The 24,038-nt window shown below is 38.5% G+C and overlaps 1 protein-coding gene across 2 annotated transcripts in view; it reads left to right on the top strand.

The window, feature by feature from the left end:
* Nucleotides 1–24,038, top strand: part of NCOA2 (nuclear receptor coactivator 2) — a 187,418-nt gene that overhangs the window by 48,135 nt on the left and 115,245 nt on the right. The window contains exons 1-2 of one of the 2 annotated variants that reach the window (XM_053940996.1): nucleotides 17,082–17,134; nucleotides 20,999–21,218. The gene's annotated coding sequence lies outside the window, so the exon portion shown is untranslated. Of the gene's footprint in view, nucleotides 1–17,081; nucleotides 17,135–20,973; nucleotides 21,219–24,038 lie in introns of those variants that run through there. The other variant, XM_053940986.1, reaches the window with a different exon arrangement.

Raw genomic sequence — 24,038 nt, 5'->3', positions numbered from 1 at the left:
CTAGTGGGATATTTGTTAGGTGGTTATGCTAATAAATTTATCCACTCAATTTATATTAGTGTTCAGTCTTGTCTAGTCCAGGCTTTAAAGGTGTGTTCCTGATGGATTTGCCTAGCTCAGTCTAATTAGCAGTGCTGGTTGATGGAGTTAAAGCCTAGGGGGAAGCTTAAGCATTAACTTGTGAGGTTTAGCACTTTTTGAAGAACAATTGCTTTGTTTTAAAGTTTTAGCAGGGGGCTAGTTAGGTCAAAACCAATAGGAGATTCAGTATCACTGAATTTCCAGGCAAAGTAGTGCCTTAGCCGTGTGCTTCCAGAAATTCAGGCTTTCTGTGATTCACTGCAGCTTCTCTTCTGTGTGCAGTACAACACAAATGAGAGAAATATTCTTTCCCTATGTATCAGAAGATACATAGAGATCATAGAGATCATAGAGTCCAGTCCTTGACTGACCACCACCTTGTCACTGAGTGCCACGCTAAGTTATTTCTTGAGCGCTTCCAAGGATGGTGACCCCAGCACCAATGTTTAACAACCCTTTCCATGAAGAAATTATTCTTGATATCCAACCTACTGAGATACCCTTCTCTTTGAAAGGTGATCACTGAAACCCTAGAAGTTCAATGTTTAAACTTGTTTGTGCAGTAAAAGCAATTATGGTTACAGTGTCTGACTGTGTCACTGTTTCATCACTTGTTAGTTTTGAATTATTAGCCCTTTTCAGTAAATATTGGCAAATATCTTAAATGGAGAAGGAATAAATATCTTAAAAATACTTTTATAACAAGAGAAATTTAATTCAAGAGGCGAGAGACATTATTAGTGGCTGAACTGAGGAGGAAAAAGTGTGAGATCCAAAGGAGTTGGCATAGGTTAGGGTGATTTCATCCATGTCTCAGGCATGGGAAGAGCTTTACAAGGTCAACCAACCACATGGCACAAATCTGTAGGAAAGTAAGCTTTGTTAGTCATAGCGCTTGTTGAGTGACTCTTAAGGAAGCGTATATTATTTTACCAAAAGCTTTAGCTTAAGTAATCTGTGTTTAAAAAGGTGGCCATGGGAGTCAGCAATTCATTGTCTGCATTTTAAATTAACCAATAATTATAGTTTAGATTTCAAAGGTGCATTCAAGATACATTGCATTGTCATTAGTCCAAGCTTAGTCTTGAGATGATGGACTAGAACTGGTTAAGAAGAAAAGTTAATTCAGAACAAGCTTGCAAATTTGTTTTTTTTTGTTAATGTTTATTTGTTAATTAAAACTCATTCTGTAGAGTGGTTGAAACATCTATTATTTGAGTGTAGTACTTCCTATAAGTAGTTTAAATTTTTTGCTAATAAAACTTTTCAAGTAACTTGTCTCAAGGTGTCAGATCAGAGGGGTTTTCTTTCTATTTACAGTAGTGGAAAAATTTTTAGATGCAGTTGTAGAAAAAAGATTGGGTCTCTGGGAAACATCGGTCTGGCATCACAGTTACAGATGGCATATGAAGCTAAATCTTTTGTATCTCTGTTGTTTTGCAAAGAGACTTGATGCCATTATTTTCTCTTTTTGGGAACACATGGAAGAGTTTTCCTTGAGTCTTTATACCAATTAGGTAATTGATTATACCTTATCACACTCTGCTGTATATGAAAATCAACTTGTATATGTGCCATAAGGGTTGCATAATGGCATCAGCAGTCTTGTAACTTTTCTAATGTATGTAAAATGCTTAGCAAAGGGCATTTTATAATGAGGAGATTGTTTGCTTTTTCCCATAAGACTTCTGCTTCCTATCTGTAATGTTATCGCTTTGTTTAGATAATTGTGAAGAAGTGGCATTTTCTTTGCCTGCAAATGTGTTGTTTTTCCTATTAAATCAGAAACTCATTTATTGTGTGATGGGATGAAGCTTTTCTGGCAAATATTAGAACTGTCTGGTATCTGTTTCTGACATTGTCACTACCTTGGAAAGGTTTTAATTTAAAGCATTTCTTATGTCAGTCAGAAATGCAAAAGTGATAAACCAGTATTTATTGATTTTAGTACGATTTTTTGGGGGGTCATAACAACCCTGTGCAGCACCCCAGGCTTGGGGCAGAGTGGCTGGAAAACTGTCTGATGGAAAAGGACCTGGGGGTGCTGATTGACAGCTGGCTGAACATGAGCCAGCTTGTGCCCAGGTGGCCAAGAAGGCCAATGGCACCTGGCTGGTATCAGCAATGGTGTGGCCAGCCGGGATCTGGGGCAGTGACTGTACTCGGCACTGGTGAGTGCCTCAAATCTTGTGTTCAGCTCTGGGCCCTTCGGGACAAGAAAGACTTTGAGATGCTGGAGAGAGTCCAGAGAAGGGTCTGGAGCACAAAAGTTACAAGGAGCAGCTGAGGGAGCTGGAATTGTTCAGCCTTCTCAGAAAAGGAGACTCAAGGGAGCCTCCTACACACTCTACAACTACCTGAGAGTGTAGTGAGATGGGGCTAGGTCTTTTTTCCCAGGTAACAAGAGACAGGACAAGAGGAAATGGCCTCAAGTTGTGTCAGGGGAGGTTTAGATTGGATATAAGGAAAACCTGCTTTGCTGAAAGGGTGGTCAGGCATTCGAACAGGCTTCCCAGGGAAGTAAGTGGTGGAATCATCATCCCTGGAAGTGTTCAAAAAGCATGTGGCTGTGGTGCTTGGGGACATAGTTTAGTGGTGAATACAGCAGTGTGAGGTTAACAGTTGGACTGGATGATCTTCAAGGTTTTTTCCAACTGCAATGTTTTTGTGATTCTGTAATTTTATAATTTTGTTGAAGTCATGATAAAATGTAAAATGTATAAAACATCTTATAACTACTATAATAAAATATCTTCTTCAAATCAATCTTTTTCTACTTTGAGATCATAGCTTAATTTTTTGTTATTTCTTACCTCTGCTTAACTAATGAAAGAGATCTGTATGGCTTATTTATATATCCATGGACTGAGACTATTGCATTGTCTTGCCTTGCTGTTTTATTAACTTCATTAATAAGGAAAATAAAGTTGATCTTCTGATTTTTTTTAAGTTATGTGGGTCAGAGACAGATTATGATTCTAATTTAATAGTGCCCTTTCAATGAATGGCAGATCTTCGTGCGCACAAGAAATAATGATGGACAATACTTAGGTGGGTAAGATAAACTGGAGTCAGAAAGCAGAGTTGCAGGGTGACAGCCATTCTAGTACAAAGCACCTTCCTTCCTAAGTGATGTCATCAGCAAAATAAGCCAGCCACTTTTTAAATGGAATTGTGATCGTGTTCTGCAATGAGTGTTGACATAATTTAGGGATTTAACGTGTCTTGGAAAACAAAATAATTTAGGAGGACTTCAATGATGTTGGACTTTAATTTGAGCAAAGTGATGAAGTTGTCGTGTCATGCGTGCTGGTATGAAGATGGTAATTCTGCAGCTATGCTAATTTGAGTACAGCTGTGATTAACTTTTGCTGTAAAACACTTGTAGTCCATAGTTTCTGCCACTTTCTGCATCTCATTTGAAGTAGATTTCTTTTTCTTTGTGGTTGGAATCTTCCTGGTTCCATTCAGTTCACTTTCCACTCCAGTGAAATTAAGATGGTGGTGAAGGAAGTGAACTTACTTCTTCAAGAGGCAGCTAGATGAAAATGAGGCAAGAATCAAGTTAAAAAGTCTCTTGGGAAATCATTGTGGACTTTTTAGACTGTTGTTTCCAGCATATTGACATCTGATCAAGGTTATAAATATATAGCAAAGAAAAAAAATATGTGTACACTGATTAGGTTTTTTTAGAAAAGTGTTCACTTTGTTAGGAAAGTGAACAATATACATTTCCCACTTCACATGCAGATTTATGATAGGAAAACTGAAACAGACTATTGAGGGCATCTGACTTTGTTAAAAATGGTGTCATTAATTAGTTGTGATTTTTCAGACAACCCTGTGGGAAATAATTCTAAATGTTTATAACAGAGTGTAAGATGAAGATATGCTAAAATCACACTGTAGATGAGAGTGGTTGACCCTCCTAAGAGATGAAGAAGGGGAGAAAAGGAGGATACCATGGGAGATTACAAAGTGAGGAATATATACTAAGTTTCCCTCTGGTAGTACCATTCCTTTGGGCATTCTAAATATGGAGATGGCAACGTCCTTATGGAAGATGTTGTGCACCATACTTTGAAAAAAAAGGCATTGCATCCCATTGTTTGAAATAAAAAGGATGACTGAGCACACAAAAAAAACCCACAAATGCTGCAAGTTTCAGGGCGTGATCAACTCTGGAGTACTTAAGGGTGAACAAAAAGTACCTCTCTAAAGCTAGGTGCACATAAATTTGTGTGTATTTGTGTATTTACACTATAAAAAGGGTGAAATACACAAATGATAAACCATGTGATTTGAAAAAGAAATGCTTTAAAAAAGTCTCAATGAGACACCAACACTGCAGGTTAAAACTGACTGAAAGCAATGAATATTATGAAGAGAATTAAGGCACTTGGGAATGATGTGAAACAAGTCAAAGCAAGGCAGGATGGGAGGAGAAGCTGGATCTAAATCAGAAGCTTGTGATAGTAGAAAGTAACACAAGAGAAGGCAAAGCAACCCAAGGAGAAAACTGTAGCTTTACAATTAATGACACAGAAAATGAAAATTGTATTTCTCTTGTGGTTTTGGTTTTTTTTGTTTTTTTTTTTTAATTAATACTCACATGTTTTGAGCTCTTGAGCTGATGAAACACTTGCCTTTCCTGTTCTGGCTCAGCAGGATATGAAACAGCAAAGTAGTTGAACATACTGCATTAGTTTGTCAACTTCTGTCCATAACTTCATGGGCTTAGACTTATCTGGGCTGCTAATGTAGATTTTTCTTTTTTATTGATCAACCCCACATTCACACCTAAACTTGTTACATGTGGAAGATTCAGATATTCTGAGAAGAAGTTTAGTATTGTTTTGGGCAGGATGTTACTTATTCTAGACCTAACAGACTAACTCCAATCTTAGATAAAATCTTGTAGAGGCTGACCAAGGCTTTGATTAATCAGGAACTAAACCACAGAAATATAATTAAAACTAACCAATATAGTTTATTTGACAAGATCATATCTGATTTTTTTTTTGGGGGGGGGGGGAGGAACGATAATTAGCTTTCATGTTATATGCTAAGATACAGTATGTTCCAGAAAGAGAGCTCAGGTATAGTTCAGGTGATGAAGTGAGGGTTGCTGTCCAGTCTCTCCTCCCCAGCAACAGCTGTACAAGGGCAGTACAATGTTCCCTTATGAATTTTTAAAAATATTCTTTGTTTATTGTTTTGATCCAGAAAACCAAAATAGAAACAGACCTGGGACTAAGGAGTAGGAATCAGGATTTTCATCTCCTCAGACAAGCTCCGTAACTCTAGCTTAAAAAAAATAAATTTACTGAGCACTTTTTGCTCATGTTTCTTCCAGTCATTCTGCTCAGTGAAATACATACAGAGAGAGAGAGCAGTAGATCACAACAGATCTGGTTTGATGATCTGTTCTCTGTAATGGGATCAGGTGTTTCCTCACTACACACATAAATAGTGTGAGTGTCCTTCTAAGGGAACCCAAAAGGAAAGGTGTAAAATTTTATCATGTGAAACCCTGAAACCCTGAATTCCCCAGCATGACAAACGTCTGACTTTTTGAAATAGTTTGTTTTTTTTAGTTCACAGACATCTTGAATTAGGGCTGTGTAATTTAAACATTGCATTTTTATTCAAGCTCATGAATGAGCAGTTCAGCAAGAAATATTATGCCAAAAAAGCAGAGTTGTATTAGCAGTATGTTTTTAATGTATTTCACATTTAGTTGAGAAATTTTTCATCAAATGACCTTTTTTCCTCTAAAATGAGTACTTCATTCTCTCACACTTAATTTGCGTAAATTATAGAACTGGCTCCCTTATCCCCCCATCCCAAAGTCTGATTGATTAATATTTCAATAACATTTTGGCTAGTCTTTTATAGGTACATATAAAACATAGAAACCTGCTTTTATATAAGATACATAAATATGTAGAAACATGCATATGTATAAAAGAAAATTTAATGCATAAAAATTGTGGCCTCTAAGCTGACAAAAGCAGCAAAAGTTGGAGAAAGTGGTATTTAAAGCCAAATTGTTGGATATGCTGACAGATCTCACCAAGTTTTTGACTTAAGTGTCTGCCTAAAGCTGAATTGAGCAAGGATTGCAGTCAAAAAATACTCTTCTGACCGAGGCAGCTGTAAAGAACAGAATTCTGCGCTGGGCTCTGCCACCATCTTCCCATGTGACGCTCGCATGTCGTTCAGCTTTTTTTGGAGGTCGGCATCTTGATTGCATGTGCTCAGCTTCGGTCTGATTTGCAAAAATGCTGAGTGCTCAGTCTTCTCAAGGAGAAGCTGTACTTTGAGTCAGAAGATTACGTGGTTTGAATATTTAAATGAATGTATTTCCTAAGTACTGTGGAAAAGAAAGGCCTGAGTTTCCATAATAATCACCTCCGTTTAGATACTGCTTGTTGCTCGTGTTGAAAGCATAATGCTGATCCTAAACACAAATGATAGTGTAAGTGAAGCAGGTGAGCTTACTTGTGAACTTCATAGAATGTTCCTTTATGAAAATAATACTCGACACCGAACATTTCTGAATACTGCACCAAGTGGTGCGTGCAGTCATGCAATGGGCAATGGAAGTAAGACAAAACATTGAATGCAGTGAATACTGTGGTGGAGTGCAGAGGGCAGCACAGTTGGAATTTGTGTGGTTAGATGCATTGTAATTCATCCATGTGAGGAAACTGATTTCCTCAGGCAAGCTCAGTTAGGTCCTAACTCAAGAGCTTGATTTTCTATTCCTGTGCTGTAATTGTTTGGGGGTTTTTGGGGTACTTTTGGGGTACGCTAGTGTAGAAACAAAGTGAGCAAGATCAGAGCCCTTATTGTCACGTGAAACCTGGTTTTGATGGGGTGAAGTGATTTTGTGAGGGTTTTTTTGTTCTTTTTCCTCTTTCAGTTTTATAACTTAACTCTGTTGAACATTGAAAAGGTTTATATGGATGGAAAAGCAGCACTGCCTCTTCAAGATACAAAGGTAATAGAAGAAGTAGCCCAAGGATCACTTACTTCCACTTGATGTCTGCAGATGGTTTTATTGGCTTTAGTCTCCTGCTGATACTCAGCTGCACTCATGCCAAATTAACTATTATCTTGTAACTGCTTATAAATACCAAGGAATAAAATTTGAAGAAAGCTAATTTATGGTTGGAACTCCAGATCTTCTCTTGTAAATATTACATGTATAATTTCATTCCCTTTTCAGTTCATTGCCTTTAGCCTTTCATCAGCTCTTTGAGGTGAGGGAACCCAAAATGCATTGCCTTAGATCATAGGAGTCATTTAGGTTGTGAAAGACCTCAAAGAGTATTGACTCCAACCATTGACCTAAACACTGGTTAGAATGAAGGGTTCTGGGGTGTGTAGGGATGTTGCAAATACAAGTAAGTGCACAACTTGCTGGTACTCAAATGTGTATGTAATAGAGAGGTTTGTTCTGTCTCTGTGGATGATTAGTGGTACATGTGGGATGAGTGCTCGTGCTCTTTCTGGGGGTTTGTTTTTTTTTTTTTTTTTTTAATAATTTTTTAAAAGTTGTGTACTTTGAGAGAAACTCTAGAAGCTCATAGAAGAAATTCCTGTTTTGTAATGAAATGGACATTTAAAATGGCCACTGTAGGAAAGATTCATACAGCATCACAGAGTTTTTGATTTAAAGCTGATGTAGCTCTTCCTGCTCTCTCTAATAAACAACCACAAACTTCATTAGCTGCAGTAATTGTGCAAAACCAGAAGTTATCAGATCATCTCAAGTACATGGGGTGTATGTAGCAGAAAGGAAACTAGTCTGCAGCAGATGGTGCTTTGCCATGTGAAGAGAAGCTTTGTTGTTCCAGAAATGCAAATGTACACATAGTACATGAAAATATATTGAATAGCCAAATATTAAAATAAATGAACCCATAAGTATTGACCAGTATCACTTGGGGTTCGTTGTTTCTGGTATTTTTCTTGTGTTGGTGGGTTCAGGGAGAGTGGGAATTGGCTTGAGGGGAGTTTTTTTGGGGAGTTTATTACTTGGGAAAAGGCTTAGCTGTCTGTGTTTTCCACTGTGAGATGTGGGATGAGTGTACTTTCCTTGAAATAAAAAAATACAGTTTCTTCTAATTATATAAAAGTCCAAACTTAGAAAACGAAGGAAATATTAGGGAGTAAGCAATTATGTAATCTTGAAAGGTAATGTGCATGTCAGGAAAAGGTCCCATTCTTTCAGTGGCTATTAATTACTGTCATATATGGACATAAGGTAATGTAATTTCAGTATTTAAATTTTACTGTTCCATTGTTAAATTTTACTGTTTGATTGTCATAACATTTTGTTTGACAAATAATTGTGCTGAGGACTTCAGCAATGGATAATTAACCACAACTGTGGCAGAACTATGCAAATTTTTGCATGCATTATTGCTAGTGCCCAGTAAAAGTATCCCAAGTAAACAGAAGGGGACAGTTGATTTGGGTTGACTGATGAACAGATACTTCTCTCTGTGTACTGAAAGCGTGTTTTCATGCAGTTGTTTGCTTTGTAATTTTAGGTACTGTTACAGAATTTGATTCTAAATATATTAACAAGTACTGCTAAAAATTACTGGTTTTAGACTTCCGGCAGTCAAACAGTATCAATATTTCCAAAATATGCTATTAGATGTAATTGCTTTCTTTCTTGGTCTCAGCCTTTTCTCTTGATAATGCTTATTGCTTGTGACCATGAGCATCTCACTGCATCTTTGGAGATGATTTACATAGATCCAGATGTGTTTATGTCCATATTTTAAAACAGAAGTAGATAAAGACTTTCAAGTGCCTTTTTGGCATTAGTGCAAATGCTTATTGGGAACACTCTGTGTCAAACCTCCTGACCTAATGTGTTGATATGGGTATTGTTAACTGAGCTCTGTACAGCCACATTCTCCTGTTGTGCACTTCCTTCTATTTCCTTCCCTACTTCAACTCTTCTAGCTCTGAGTGATTTTTGCACATGTCTGAGTAAGAGCTCAAACCCAAATTGCCACTTTCTAAGTGAGAGATTCTGGGCAAGTTTGGTTTTTTTTTTTTCCCTCTTATATATTTTAAAGAGTGGTTTTAGAAAATCCACGCTGCTTCATCTCAGTTAGAATATAACCTTTTTTTTGGTCCAGGTCCACTGCCAACTTTAAAATTAAAATGAAAGCGAACATTTCTAGTAAGTTTAAATATTTTGTGGTTTTTTTAATGTTATATTTAAATATATGTGTAATGACTGTTTAGTTTTGCCTCCCCTTTTTTCCTCTTCCAAGGAAGCTCATCTGGTCAGGTATTTAAAAATAACTCTCTGAAAAAAACTCTTGGAGTTATGTTTACTCACATAAAGCCCCAGCTAAGATGGGCCTAATGTTAAGTCATGGAAAGTGTGGGGTTGTGCTGCTTCTGCCTCTCCAGGACCAGGCCTGCAGTGCTGTGTTGGTGATGCTCCATGCTCGTACCTATCCTCTGGCTCATCACAAGTTATCCTGTGACAGACACAATTACATGACTTTCTTATCTTGTTTGTGACCCTGTAGCTTTGAAATAACTTGTCTTTCCAGCTGGTCAACAGCTCAGCAGCAACTGCCTTCCCTGTACCATCACCCATAGCCTTCCCTGCCAGATCCCCGACTGCTCCTTTTCTGAAAAAAAGAATTTTTTTTTTTTTTAAGACTTCTAACACACATGGACTATATTGCTGACACATTTGATACTTAGAATACTTTATTCAGGGCTTTAATGATTATACTTTCTCATCTTCAGGGCAGTGGCTACTGCAGTTGCTGCTAATTGTTGTGGAGCTGGGGTGAGTGGAAGCCCTTGCAGGGACCCTTGTAGGATAATATTTGGAGGGACTTTAGCAGGATTCTCTTTTGGATTTAGTTATGTAGTTTAGTTATCTGTATTTTCATACAGATTTCCTTTGTTTTCCGTGAATCTGTTCTGACTAATCCTTTGGCCTGTATTTCATTAAAAGTGTTGACTGCAGAATGATGGTTTTGGTAATAGATGAAACAAAACTTTTCCTTTTTTCCTTTGCGTGTGCATGTACAAAATAAAAAGTACAGGATGACCTTTTTTATTTGGTAATTGAGAAAGTGCTTGACTTTGTTAGGAAAGCCGTAGTATTAAGAATACCGGTCACTAGTCTTTTATAAATTACTGCCAGTATGGTGTATCAGTTCTCGCTCCCACTTATCCTCTTATTCAGTCCCCTTCCCATCCCCCACTGCTCCCTCCCTATTTTTAGAGGCAACACAAAGCTGTTCTGCTTCAAACGAGGAACAAAGATTAGGTTAGAGTTTTAATGTTTTGCAGCAGTTTTCTAAAATGTTAAATGAGCCACATTTGAGCATCGTATTCCTAAAATAGTTCTGAATTGTTTCTATGTTGTATTCATGAATGCTGCGTTTGTTTACATCTAAAATTTTTACTCCTTACCCTAAAACCATCAGCAGATTATGGCTGAAGTTTGAATTGTGGCAAACCTGTGTGTGAGGAGCACAGATTCCCTTCCCCGTAGGAGAAATGGTGCTGTGTAAGATTCCCTGTGCTCTAGGGAAAATGAAACTTAAGTTCAGAGTCTGTGTGCTCCTGTGATCTGCAGACTGCATACTGAAGAGAGGAGACTATTAAAGAAGGCTGTTTATGTGGTGGTGATAAAAATCACACTTATTTTCCGGTGACCTAAAGACCCTGCAGATTTTATTAAACTTTGAAGAAAATCATGTGCATGTGTGCATCTTTATCTGTCTTGATAAATACATGCAGCTTGCATGGAAAGGTGTTGTTAAGACTACTAATGTTTACATATGTGTCAGATGCAAGATTACAAACTGAGTATGGAATGAGGACACTAGACTTCTAGCATATGTGAAGCATATTGCATGTTTCACAAGAATTCCTTGGTTTAATGGTAAAATGATTATTTACAGTACTTAATAGTGTGGGAAACATTTGTGAGTTAGCTTGTAGTTCTTTTTACCTTAAAGAATGCAACAGGTTAAAAAATGAATTGCCAAAACAATGGGACAGTTCAAGCAAATGCTGTCAGTATAGACAGATACAGAGGAATCTTTGCATAGCCAAGAATATTTCACTTGAATAAAATGATTAATTAGTTATTTCAGTTTCACAGTCTGAGATTATAAAGTGTTATGAGTGCTGTTATTCATAAGCTTCTGCTATAAAAAATGTAAGAATGTGATGCTCTGTGTGTTTACTGAAAATTGAATTTTAATATTTTTTCCCTGGATATAATATAGTGTGCACCTGATTTGATGTGAGTAGTAGTTTTTAACAGGGGAGCACACTTTATTTAGTTCATGAAAGCCATTTAGCTGTTCTTGTAGTTAAAAGCAAGTCAGTCATTCCACTCTCCTAGTTTTCTTCTATCTTGAAAGCCCCATCCTCCTAAAAAAAAAGTTTGCTTTACTATCTCAGTTTGCCATCAGACCTTTCAGCTTAAGGCCTTGCCCTGTCTGTCCCCATGACAAATTCTGGATACTCTGCAGTCACTAGTGAGGTGATGAAACTGTCACTTAAGCATAGGTGCATGCAGTGGGGCATGGAGCAATGAGCTATTAAAATTTACATATTTATACAGCTTGCTTATCCACCATTATAGGGGACCTCATTTTATATCTTTATGCAAAGCTCATCTGGAAAAAAAATCTAAAACTAATTTAATTTGGCACTGCCATTAGGGTGGATTTTTTTCCTTTCTGTGTTGAACTGTCAGTTCAGGTTTTTACTTCATTTTATAAAGGGTTGCACTAACACTCGCTGGAAGACATGAAAGTTTCATCTTTTGTGAAGTTGATACTGAGAACAGGTCATAAAGAATTATGGAATCTACACATGGCTGAATGGATCTGGGCTTTTACAAAACAGGTTTGACACCCAGCCAGTTTTGGTCTCTGCAGACCTAATAAATGAAAGAGATTTTTCCACTGCCCTGTCACAGAAAACAAAAACGCGGCTTATTGAATTGGTTGTTCACTGCCAGTTTAGGAAAAAAATTGTCATTTTCTTGCCCTGTATAATAAAAGCAGTACTAATTAGTAGAAGGCACCTAACCAATCTTACATGCTTTTCATCTAGTTTTTGAAGCTTTTAAAAATTCTTTTTTATACATGTGATTGTAATAAGAACTTCTGAGAATTTCAAATGTCGTTCAACTTCAGCAATCAAATTGCATATTTTCAGCCACCTCTTAAGCAGACAGGAGTTGTTACAAGAGTCTCTTTCAGAGTTGCACTGTTGGTTTGCAAACTCCTTCTGACATCTATAAAGGCAAAACAGTCCTTTTCTTCTTTTTAAGTTCAAAATAAACCTCTAATTGGTTTATAGGGCCTTGGACTCAAGTTGATGGCACTTCTGTTTGTCTGGGATGCAGAAGGAAGACATGAGGGGAAGAGGGAGCCCCTTGCATCTGGTTAGCAGGCCCAGCTCTGCAATTGCCTGGAGATGAAAGAACCATTTGATGGTGGCCATTAACACCTTCCAGTATAATATCCCAAACTGCCTCTCTGCCCAGCCTCCTAGTGCAGCTCTGAAAGCTGGCACTGATAGACCTATCTCGCAACCAAGGGGAAGATAGATGGGAATGAGGATTTGAGGGGTGTGGAGAGTGGGGCTGAAAGAGGAAGTAGAAGAAATGTGAGGCAGGAAGCCCTGGTGTTACTGAAGGATGGTTTAGAAAATCTTTTGCGTTCTGTTGACAGAAATGGGAATCTGTCCTGCTGTCATACAACAGGAGAAGTAGAGTTAGGCATGACAGCTGGCCACTTTCTAAAGAAAAAAAATCTTTTGCATCTAAAGGTGGTTGTTTTGCATGCTCAGCTGCCCTGTGCATGTGCAGGGGTATCAGCCACCAATGTGATGCAAGAGCTGGGAGTCTGCAGGGCCATGGACAGGCGTGTGCACCAGTGTTTCCACATGTCCTCTGCTGGAGTGGCTACTCAGAAAACTGGAAAATGCAGTTGTCTCGTTTGCAGTCATTAGGGTAGCAGTAAAACCGGCCTGCCTGGTTAGAAACCAGTCAGGTAGCAGTCATATTAATGGCCCTTTGCTTCCAGAAAAGGGGCTGAAGAGAGGAGTAGTGCTCATGTGACTCAAGGAGCGGATAAGGTGGGTCAGTAGTCTGTGAAATAGAGGAGGACAGAAGTGTGGCATGGGGGTGTTCAGGGTGCTCTGAATAGGTGCAGTGAGTGTGACTGATCGTTGCAGCAAAGTGTGAAGCTCTCTTTACCTCTTTTAATTTATGTGTAGTCAGAATTTCTTTGCGCCCTACCTTGCATGAGAACATTAGTTGGTGAAAGCTGGGGACTGCAGTTGCACTGAGCTGTAGGTACAGCATCTTTTCCACTTGATCCCACTTACACTTAATGAACACTTGAAAGAATTAAAATATTCTCTCTCTTTCGAGAGATGCAACTTAACTTCGTTTGGGTTCAGGAGACACAAAAGCAGTTTCCTTATTTCAGGGGATATCTGCAGAAAAATCCTGGAACCAAAGAAAATGAGTCACCAAATTTAGTCATAACACTGGAAGTGGTTTGATTTTTAGAAGAATTGAGTAGCGCTTTTGGGACAGTTTTTTTAGAAATTAGAAATTGAATATATATGTTGTGATTGTTTTATATTTTTATATCTAATATAATCTATATAAATGTATATGCATAGTATTATTCTTAGTTAATTAAGTAGATTTCTCTCATGTGGAGTGTGTATTTAAATGCTGTATGTTCTTTTGTGACTCGGGAATGTGTAGGATTAATATATAATAATTCTCTGTTTCTGTGTTGGAACTGTCACTGGAGGTAAGTATTAAAACCATTTCACATTTCGGGAGATTGTGATAGGGAAGCTGTCCCTTTTCATGGGTTTCATGGTGAGTTGATGGTGACTTGGCTTAAAGGGGGGGAAAGAACATGCTTAGCAAGAAATTTAAAAAAAAATCAGGCAGCACAATTTGAACCAAAATACTGAAGTTAGTGTTGATTTTTCTTCCCTCTTTGCTGAAAAACTTAAAAAAAATTCTGTAACTTCTGCACTTTGCAGTTTGCAGTGTATCCACCACGCTGGCTGAAGGTGAGAGAAGTGCCACTGAAACCATGGATTACAAGTGGGGCAGAGTGATGTACTGGGGGCTTTCTTCAGTTCTTGTACAAGGACCTGGGACAGGCAAGCTTTGTTGCTAAGTGCTTCCTTGAGTTTTTGAGGATGCTTTCCCATTACTAAATTTTCTTACTGGCTACTGCTATCACTTTATGTGAAATGTAGGCATTTATAATGCTGGTGTATGATATAGTTTTGCTGGATCAATTATAGAGGAGTTATTGAGGCTATCAGCCATGCATTACAGCTTGGAAATTGCTGTTTGGAGTATTCAGAGATTCTTCAACCTCAGCTGGAAAGAGACAGGAGATGGCATTAGTCATCACATTTCAGAGGGCTGGTCTAGCTTAATCAAATGTACTTACCTGGCAGTGAATGTGCCTGATTCCTAGTCTTTGGGCTAGCAAGAGTTAATGGATGTATGCAAAGAGGAGAAGCATCAACAAGTGACTGAGACAGTTTGGCATGGCAGGATAAATTGAGCAGCATAGGATGAATGCACGGAACTTTTTAATAGTGAACTGTTAGATTGGCTCAGTACTCTGCTGTGACAGCACATTTTGAGCATTTCTTTCCAGAATAATGTGATGATGTTTGGGGTGGTTTCCATGAGAGGAACGATTTGTGGGTTCCAAAGATATACCAAAATGGAGATTATTAAGTTTTACAAATGTAGCCCAGACAGTAGAGGAGAAATCAGTGTATTAAATCAGAGCTGTCAAGCACTGAGGCACTACACTCACATCTCTTCACACAGTATCTGTAGAAAATATTCTCTGCTCCTTCTCATCATGGATTTGAGACTCAAAACCTAAAATTTCTGGAGCTAAGCTGTTGGCATAGCAAGGTATTGTAAAAAAGGACATTTTATTCAAAGAATTTCGCAAATTAGGCACAAACAGTATAATAGAGTTTAATAGAGTTTAATGTTCATTATTTTGGTAAGGAACCTATGCATAACATGCATTTTTATGTGTTTAGGAACAATAATATTTCTCAATTCTCCTATTTTTTATTCTCTGCTCTATGTAGAACTTTCTTGTGTCTCTGGAAAACGTATGAATTATATCATGTAGTTTTGAATTTCTGAAAATTACCTTGGTGAAAACTAAAGCATAGTTTTATAATAGTCATAAAGCCATGTAGCAAAATGGGGGCTTGCTCACAAAAATAAAGGGTCACGGTGTATTTCTGCTGCAAGCCACAGTAATAAGAGGGAGATAACTTTAAAAGGTTGCTTTGGTACAGTACCAAACCCAGATGTGTGCCAGGAGTCATCTTCACTTTAAGATATATCCTAAGAGCCACCTCAGTGGGTTGAGAATACTACAGGTGTATATGCATTTATTCTAAGGACTTTTTGTTAGCTTTCTATGCAAGATATCCTTGTATTTGTGCTGGTACTCAGTTTTGCTTTTATAACTCTGCTTTATTTTAAAAATAAGTTAAATCATGCGTAAGTATTTGACTTCCAATAGTCACAAATCTGAGATTCGGGTGTATTGTTGTGAAAACAACAGACTATAAGTAGATTTATTTTAGTAGACAGCATATGGATTACATACTGCTATATACCTCTTTACTATTTGCTCTGTAGCTATTTTGGCACTGTTGTTCATGGACTACGGAAAACAAATTCTCTTGTAGAGTACATGAAGTGAGGTGAGCTTAAACGTTGGCCTCAGAGAAATGCACGTGACATAACCAAACTTTAGTCAATCAGAACAGTGCTTGAGGTGTTGGAAATTGCTGTAGATCCCAGGAAAAAGTCTATGGGGGGCACGAGCTGATGTCCACAAAGTTATGATATGTTGACTCTTTGCATCTGGTGTTTCCCTCAATACTTGCTAAAGAATGGAAAAGTCATTCGACCTGAAGAATATTTGACTGAAACTGAATTACCTTAAATTCGCAATGGTGGCTGGGGTTAACAGCAGAGGGTTGGTGTTGTGGGTGCTCATTGTGCTTGACTTGGTTTCTGAGTGTGCTAGTTTAAAACCCAGTGGGAAAATTAAAGCCACTCAAGCCACCCCCTTTCCCCCCCTCCCTTCTGGTAGTGGAGGAAACACTAGGAGAGATTATAAAACAGAGTCACAATTTATTGGAAAATTGCAATAACCACAGCAATGTTAATAAAGGAATGTAATAAAGTGAGTGTTTTACCCACAAAAGAGTATTTACCACTGGACAAACCAAAACACTTCCTGAAGGCAGAACCCAGTGCGGTTTCCCAGTCAAAGGCAGAATGGCAACTGGCCCCATGCTGAGCCAAGCGGTGGATGGAAAAACAAAGGCAGTGTGTTGGGGATGCTCCCGGCCTTACTTCCCCCCAGCTGGAAAACAGTGGAATACCAGACTAAACCTGGTGGGATCTGACAGGGCCTTGAAACAGCTTAGGGACCCTTCCTCTTGGCCTGATTGCAGGAGTGGGCCTGGGACTCTTGGTGCTTCTGGCCGCATTTTGGGCTCCAGCTGCAGCTCCAGCGGCTGCTGTGGCCGCCATGGCTGTGGCTTGGGGTCCATGTGGCTCCAGTGGGCTCCATTTTCTTTTTTCTGGGGCTCGCTGGCGCTGTCTTTCAGCACCAAACCAGAAATGCTGTGTTCAGAGGAGCTGGGGAGGGACTGCCAGCGGCAGAGAGGGACAAGGCCTGCTGAGCTGGCCCTGAGAGCTGCATGCGCCCTCCCTGGGTTCTGCTTCCAGCCTCAGCTTCCTCCTGCTGGAACCATGTCCCCGCTGTGACGTGGGTGGTATGGAATTAAACAGTGCTAGAAACTCCATTCCTTCTTCCTCTAGTCAGTGCACCAAGGCAAGGGCTTTGTTTCATATGACAGTGAGACACAAAATTAAGGGATGCAGTGCCACAGCAGTTGGAAGCTGTTGGTGCTGTTGTCAGTATTGGTAACTAACTTTTTTTTTTTAATAATATGCCCCAAGTCAGTAAAATCAATTGAATACAGGTAGGAGTTCATTATTCCATTTTAATCTACTTTTTGGTGTGAAGGCAAGCTGTGAGCAGCTGTGTGCAATGTATTGTGGAGCAGTAACCTTAATGTTGGGAGTCTGTTAATTTGCATAAGAACCATAATGTTTTATACCGAACTCATTGTGTCATGTTATTTGAACAGATTGAAATGAAAGAATGAACTACACGATACATGTTGATCAATGCATGACGAAGGTTTTGTGTTGGTGCTAGTATATAGGATTTGATAGTTATGTAGGATTATAGAATTCTTTAAGAAATTTCTTGAGATTAAAAAGGAATCATGATTTGGGGATTTTTGATGATTGAAAGTTCTACTATTGTAGGAAATTATTTTCCTTATGATGGTTTAAAGAGCAGCATCCCTAACAGAATTTATAAGAGAATTTGTTTTATTCATGTAGAGAAGAATCCTTTACCAAATGATGCCAGTGTTGTTGATCATAGCAAGCACACTGTTTGCCTTGTAGTGTGGCTTTGTGGTAACTGTATTAGCAATAAAAAGCTGTTGAAGGTTTTCAGGGAATAATTTGCATTTCAAAAATGGAAACTACTTAAAAAATATAATAAATATAAACAATTAATTTATGGACTTGGATGAATCTTTGCTGTTAGGGAAGATATTTGATACACTTCAGCCAGCTGTCTTAAGTCCTTGTAGAAATCCACTGTTCTAAAGAAGCTTAGTCTTTAGATGTTTAGTTTACTGCTCTGAGCCTCACCTTTTTCTTGACATATATAACCAAGTGTTTATACATTCACAAATCTTATATAAATACATGCAATCCTAGAGCCTTTTCAAGCATATCCATTATCAGTGTTTTATGATTTGTTTTACATTAAAGCTTTCCTACTTGAAGTAGTGTTTTAGCCCATAAATATTGATTTTGATGACAAAAAAATTAGGTTAGTTTATGTTAAACAAACACATAACTTTTTTGGAGGTCTGCTGGGTTTCAGAAGAGTTTTTAGGAACACAGTTCAGTTCCTACAGTGGTCTGTAGGAACAAAATCCACTGAGGTTGCTTACAGCTGAGAGACAACTAGCAGTGGCTGATACTTCTAATCACTTGGGCAATGCTGTTTGAATTCAGAAACTTTCTTTTTTCTTCACTGAAGAAAGTCCTTTGCTGACAGCGAATGTGTTATACTCTGCCAAATGAAATAGTGCATGAAATTCTGCTCTTGTTTTTTAAGCGAGAAGTTTTGTGTAGTTTCCATGATTGTATGTTGAAGTACTGAAGTTTCATTCAACCTAATTATATTTTTCATCTGAACTGTGTCTAGTGATCAGATAATTATTCTGGCTTGTAAAAAGTACATATAGCTAATATGGATGCTTGATAGCCAGTTTCATTGCTAAATTGAATTCAAAATATGATAAAATTATTTATTAGTGATTTTGGAAAATGGTAGTGAGCTTTTAATGCTCATTTTGTTTTACATATTGAGGTTGAAGCTTCTCAGTTTATTTTCATAGGAATTAACATAATTGTTCTAGGAGTGTGCACGTGGGTCCCATACTTCTTTTGCCATAGTTGTTAAGAATTAGGTGCATCAAATGTCTCTAGACTAAATATGATCTCGCAGGAATGGCTAGTCATTCCTTAGAAATAATTATTTCTTATTGAAAAATAAATGTCATATTGCGTTTAATCCGTGTCATAATTAGTGAATGTTTTTCTTTTCCTGGTCTCCTCTTCTGGACCTTATTTGTAGAGAATATTTACAAGAGCCATCGGGAAATTATTGCCCTGTTTGCTCTTACGAGCTCAGTATAGAGATCTGTAAATTGGACTTTGCTCTAAAAGAGTGTTATCTGTTTTGAGAGGTTTTCCTTTTTCTTTTATATATATATATCCATCTATATCTATATCTATATATACATGCTTTCCTTTGTATATTACTTGACAGCATGCTGCATTTGTTTTTCATGCTGAGATAAATAACTAAATAGCTAAATAGAGAAAAGGAAAGAAGAAACTTCCCAATATTTCATTTAAGAAGGCTATTTCCACTCCAGACAGGGGCAGGTGATCACAAACAATAGTACTCTGTGAAGTTATCCTTCCCTTTTGTAACTTACACATGGCTGCTCCTGATTTACTGCAAATGTAAAGTAAAATGGTTTTGCTTAAATTATCTCTATTAGCTGTGTGTGACTTTAATCAGGAATGAAGCTAACCCATTTTACTTCAGGTCTTCCTGGCCTAGAAGTACTTTTTGAGCAGCTGTAGCTTTTGAGGCAGTCATTGGTACCTCCAGGATGAAAACATCAGAAGAAATGCCGGCTGCGCTGCGTGCCGTCCGATGATGCTGTCGATACGTTGCTTGTAGGCATGCAACAAAACTGCTGGTGAAGGCAAAGGCAGCGTGCATGGCATGGGGTTCACTCCAGCACTGTCCACCCACAGCTGCTGCTACTCCTCAGTTTGACCACTGAGGTGGTAAGATTTGCACAGTTCTTGTTGGAGTGAACTGAATGAGTTAAGCTGTTGAGGGCTGAGAGTGCCAGAATTTGCAGTAGGGAAGGCTGCCTGGTTCTTCCCAGTATGGGATGTTCCTTGGAGTTTTTTATAACTTTACAAAATGTTAGCCTTTGGGGATAGGCAGTTGCCGCCAGCTTAATTTTTTTTTTTTGCTGCCAAAATAATTTAGCTCTCTGTGAGCATGTGTGGAAAAAGCTGTTTCTCATTGTAGATTTTTTAAAAACCCACAAACAAATGAAACAAAAAGAAGCCTAGGCTTTTTTTTGGAAATGCTCCATGTCCCTCCCTTTGAAAGAGGCTAGGAGTTAGAGTGTGGGAAGCGCTGGTGAAGGGCAATGGGGAAGAAGAGCCAATTACAAGTCATAGCTTTGCCTTTGTCAGCACTGCAAAATTCTCAGATCAAAACAAACTTTAACATTTTAAAGAAATGACAGATCTCACATGGTGTCTTGAGCATGTGAGAGCTGCGTGGCCTGGAAGAGGAGAGAGAGGGAAGCTGGATTTGTACCCCAGTGCCTGAAGGTCAGAGGCAAACTGATGGGACATTGACGTGCATGGGACCCTAGTGTGGCGGTCTTAGCCCCAAAATGCCATAGACTGTGAACAGGGGACGCAGACGTGGTGGGGGAGTGAGAGTTAATACTGGGGGAATGAAGGAAGAAGGGGGAGTCAAGGGGAGAGTGTGGCACTGCTAGCCAAACCTGGAAATGACTGAGCTGGGAGAGATGAAAATCCTTGGGGAGCAGGATAAGGAGAGACTTGGCAGGAGTGCTGAAGGTAGGAATGAAGAAGGACCAGGCTTGAATCAGCATGGGCCAGAGGATATGGCTTGAGGAAAACAGGCAGAGAAGTTTGTTCTGGAAGGTCCAGAGATCTTGAATATTAAGTAAACACTCTGATTTCAGTAGAAGCTCCTTGAGAATGTTTTCAGTCATCACCTATGACTAATTTCCATGCAGAGAATAATTTCACTTTTGCAACCAATTTGATATTACTTTCCCACATAAGCTGCATGGTACATCTGAAGATTTCAGACCAACTGCTCTTTTTTTATGGATGCCAGTGTGACAATATCTGATGTCTCAGTTTCTTATTTCTAGAAGCGGTGAATGCAAACATTTTTCCAGTGTAGTGGTGTCCAAGTCAAGGATTGTCAAAACTGAGCTTATCTTTGGAAATCTCTTTTGTTTGGCACCTTGTGAGGAAGCCCCTCAATTTGATGGTATTAAGTCACATGCTGATGTGCTGTTTTTTTTTCCCTGCAGGACTCTTGCTCTGGTCCGTGCACAGGATGGACTTGCTCTGGGAATGAATCTGGTTGATGCATTGGAGAAGGCTGTTCTCTGGAGTACCCCTGCCTCACTTCCAGCAGAAGTCAGGACGTGTGTGGTGGACGAGGCAGGGGATTGCAGAAGGCAGGAGCCATTCTGGTGTTCTGTGCAGCTGCATGCTGCCCTGGCGTGCGGGACTCCCTTCCTGGCTGTGCTGCAGACTTCCTAGGTGATGCTAGGTAAGCTGCTCGATCCTAGCTTTTCTTATGTCTTTGCTCACTGTGTCTTGCTTTCTTGTGGATGACTTGAGGTCTTCGGATCTTACTTGGAAAAGTACTGACCACTGCTGGCTGGGGGTGAGGCAGTGGGGGCTGAGGTTTGAAGGTGCTATATAAAGCACAATGTAATGCCAAGTGCTGTGAAAAAATTAAGTCTGAGTTATGCCAAACCGGAGACAAAGTTGTCTTCAGAACTGGAGAATCATTTTGACCTTAAAGCTCTCACTGCTTTAGTTAGGAAGCTAGGAATAACACAGTTATTGTAAGTTAGGAGTAACAGAGTAAGGGTAGGACTAACCATTATGTTGATGGAGCACTCAGCTGCGCCATTGAATTCACAAAGAAATCACTTGTTCTGTCTTCCAAAAAAAAGTTTGAGTAGTGTGCAGTAAATCAGGTATAGGACCATACTCCAAATGCCAAGAGTTAAACAGATTATTGTTTTGATTAGTGGTAACTTTGTAAGTTTTTGAACGGTGCAAAGGTGCTGTGGAAATGATATGACATAACTGCGACGTGTACCATGCCACAAAAGCAAACAAAGGCAAAGTTTAGGTTTTCTGAGACTTAGCTTCTGATATTTCCTCCTATGAGTGCTTGCATCCAGATTAGTTTTAGTGTAGACATTCGAATCATGCAAGATGAATTGGGGTGCAAGAAGCATGGCATTTTTTGATGCTGTCAGCTAAAATAATATATGTACATAAAATTAAAATTACATGTAAATTCATCATTCATTGCAGGCACATGACTCTTGTGCCTGGTTATTGTATCAGATACTAAGTAGTGTTTGTAATGCCCACTATCAAAATGGCTTGGAGTCAGAATTTCATCTGCATTTCCTCAGGCATGGGTTTGTATTTTCCCAGTGTGGTGTAGCTAGCTACAATGCTGTTGTAATCAGTAGATAACAGAGAATTTTTTGGCCAAGGCATGGTTAAGCTAAATATTGTTTCAACTTACCTAACCTGAATGCAAAATATCTAACATTAAACCAGGTTTTATGAATTAACCAAGTGCGTGTTTTCAGTGCCTAGAAACATAGTGAGTGTGTTTGCCAGATAAGCTATTTCTCTCTATTTCAGGGAAGAGAGAGAGTAAAAAACTATGAAGGTTTTGTAATGGCTGAATATTATATTAAATACACAGAGCAAGAATGTACATTCCCCTTCCAACCTGCTCACAGGGGATCTACTACATACGGCTCTGTGAAAGGCTGCACTAATGCTTTAGGTGTTGAGCAATATTTCTAAGTGATGCTTTCTAAGAAAACATGAGGTATTTTTGTTTGACTACTGCTGTGCAGTGTGCAAGTATTTCTTTAAATCTTTGAAAATAAACAAAAAAAGGCAGTGGGGGTGGCGGGGAAACAATCTGTATTTTATGAGCAGAAGTTAAAAATGAAATTATTTGCTTTATCTAGAGTATTGAGAGTTGTGTTGCAATTAGACTGATGCAATAGCACACATTATGAAAGGATCTCACAGGCAGAGCCCGCAGGAGGAAAGCACGGGACTGGAACAGCAGGGGTGTTGTGGGCCTGCAGGGCAGCGCACTGGCACAGCTACACTGGGGAGATTATCAGCTAATGTGACACAGGAATGCCAAGGAAAATAGAAACTCTGCCATTCCTGCGTGTCCCATAAACGGGGGGTGGGGGGGGAAAGAAGGAGCATGACTTGTTTTTATCAATGTGCCTACTTTATTTCAGTGTCACGTCTAATCCGGTGTGGAAAACGTTTTCTGTTATGTCAAAGAAAGAAGGAATGGGAATGGCAGCTAATGATGAGCTAATATACTTCAAATGCTGCTAGTAAGAGTGGAATTTTACTCAGCTCACTCTGTTTCTACAATAGAAAAGTAAAATTTCTCTTGAGTCAACTGAAACATCTGTTGAACAAATTGGTTCAATTTCATGAGTCTGTTGCTAATTCTGAAAAGTAGATGGTGTTTTATAAGATCAGTAGAGTCAAGGGGTTAGAGCCCATATTCTTTACTTTTTTTACTATTAATAAAGTAGATCATGTCAGAATGTTTTCTTTTTATGAATACAGTAATTATGTGGTTAATGTTTCTAGTATTTCAAGCTTTACCTCTAGTTTAATGAGTTTTCTTCACTGTTTTTAATCAATATTACTAATAGTCATTAAAGTTATGGGCTTCCAGCTTTGTATCAAGTTCTTGGTAGTGAAGTAGTTGAGCAGGTTTTAAAAAAAAATCCTCTTTCAATGCATTTCTATTTCTTTATTTCTGCATTTTTCCTAGTCTGTTTTACTTATGAAGTTTTCATTTTAATAGAGTTTTAGTTGCGCCTGTTGCTGTGTTCTTACTTGGACTGATTCTTTTTAGATTTGCAGGCGTGGGAAAAATATTGTAGGTGACAAAGCAGTTTACAGCCTCACATACTAGATGCCTAAGAATGTCTTATAGTCAACAAGCTGACATCATATGAATAATAAGAGAAGAAAAAAGGGAGAAATTAAAAACAGTTTTCCCAAGATTTTGTTCCCATATGTCAGAAATGTTTTAATTTTATCTCATATACATACATGCATCTTAAAGTTCTCAGGTATACCTCTTGACACCATCATCACTGAAAGGAAATCACAAATGTAATGAGATCAAGTTAAATTCTGTGTGCTTTACAGTTAAGTATTATAAAATCAGTGCAAGTTCCTCCTATGTACTACCTATAACTGTCCATAATACTTTGCCATATTTAAAGGGAAAAGCTGGACTTTGAATTTAGACAGTGAATATATACTTTCTTTGTGCTACTTA

The sequence above is a fragment of the Vidua chalybeata genome, chromosome 1, assembly GCF_026979565.1.
Source record: "Vidua chalybeata isolate OUT-0048 chromosome 1, bVidCha1 merged haplotype, whole genome shotgun sequence".
Taxonomy (NCBI): domain Eukaryota; kingdom Metazoa; phylum Chordata; class Aves; order Passeriformes; family Viduidae; genus Vidua; species Vidua chalybeata.
Note: the sequence above shows the minus strand (reverse complement) of the source record. Positions and strands in the feature narration are given on the sequence as shown.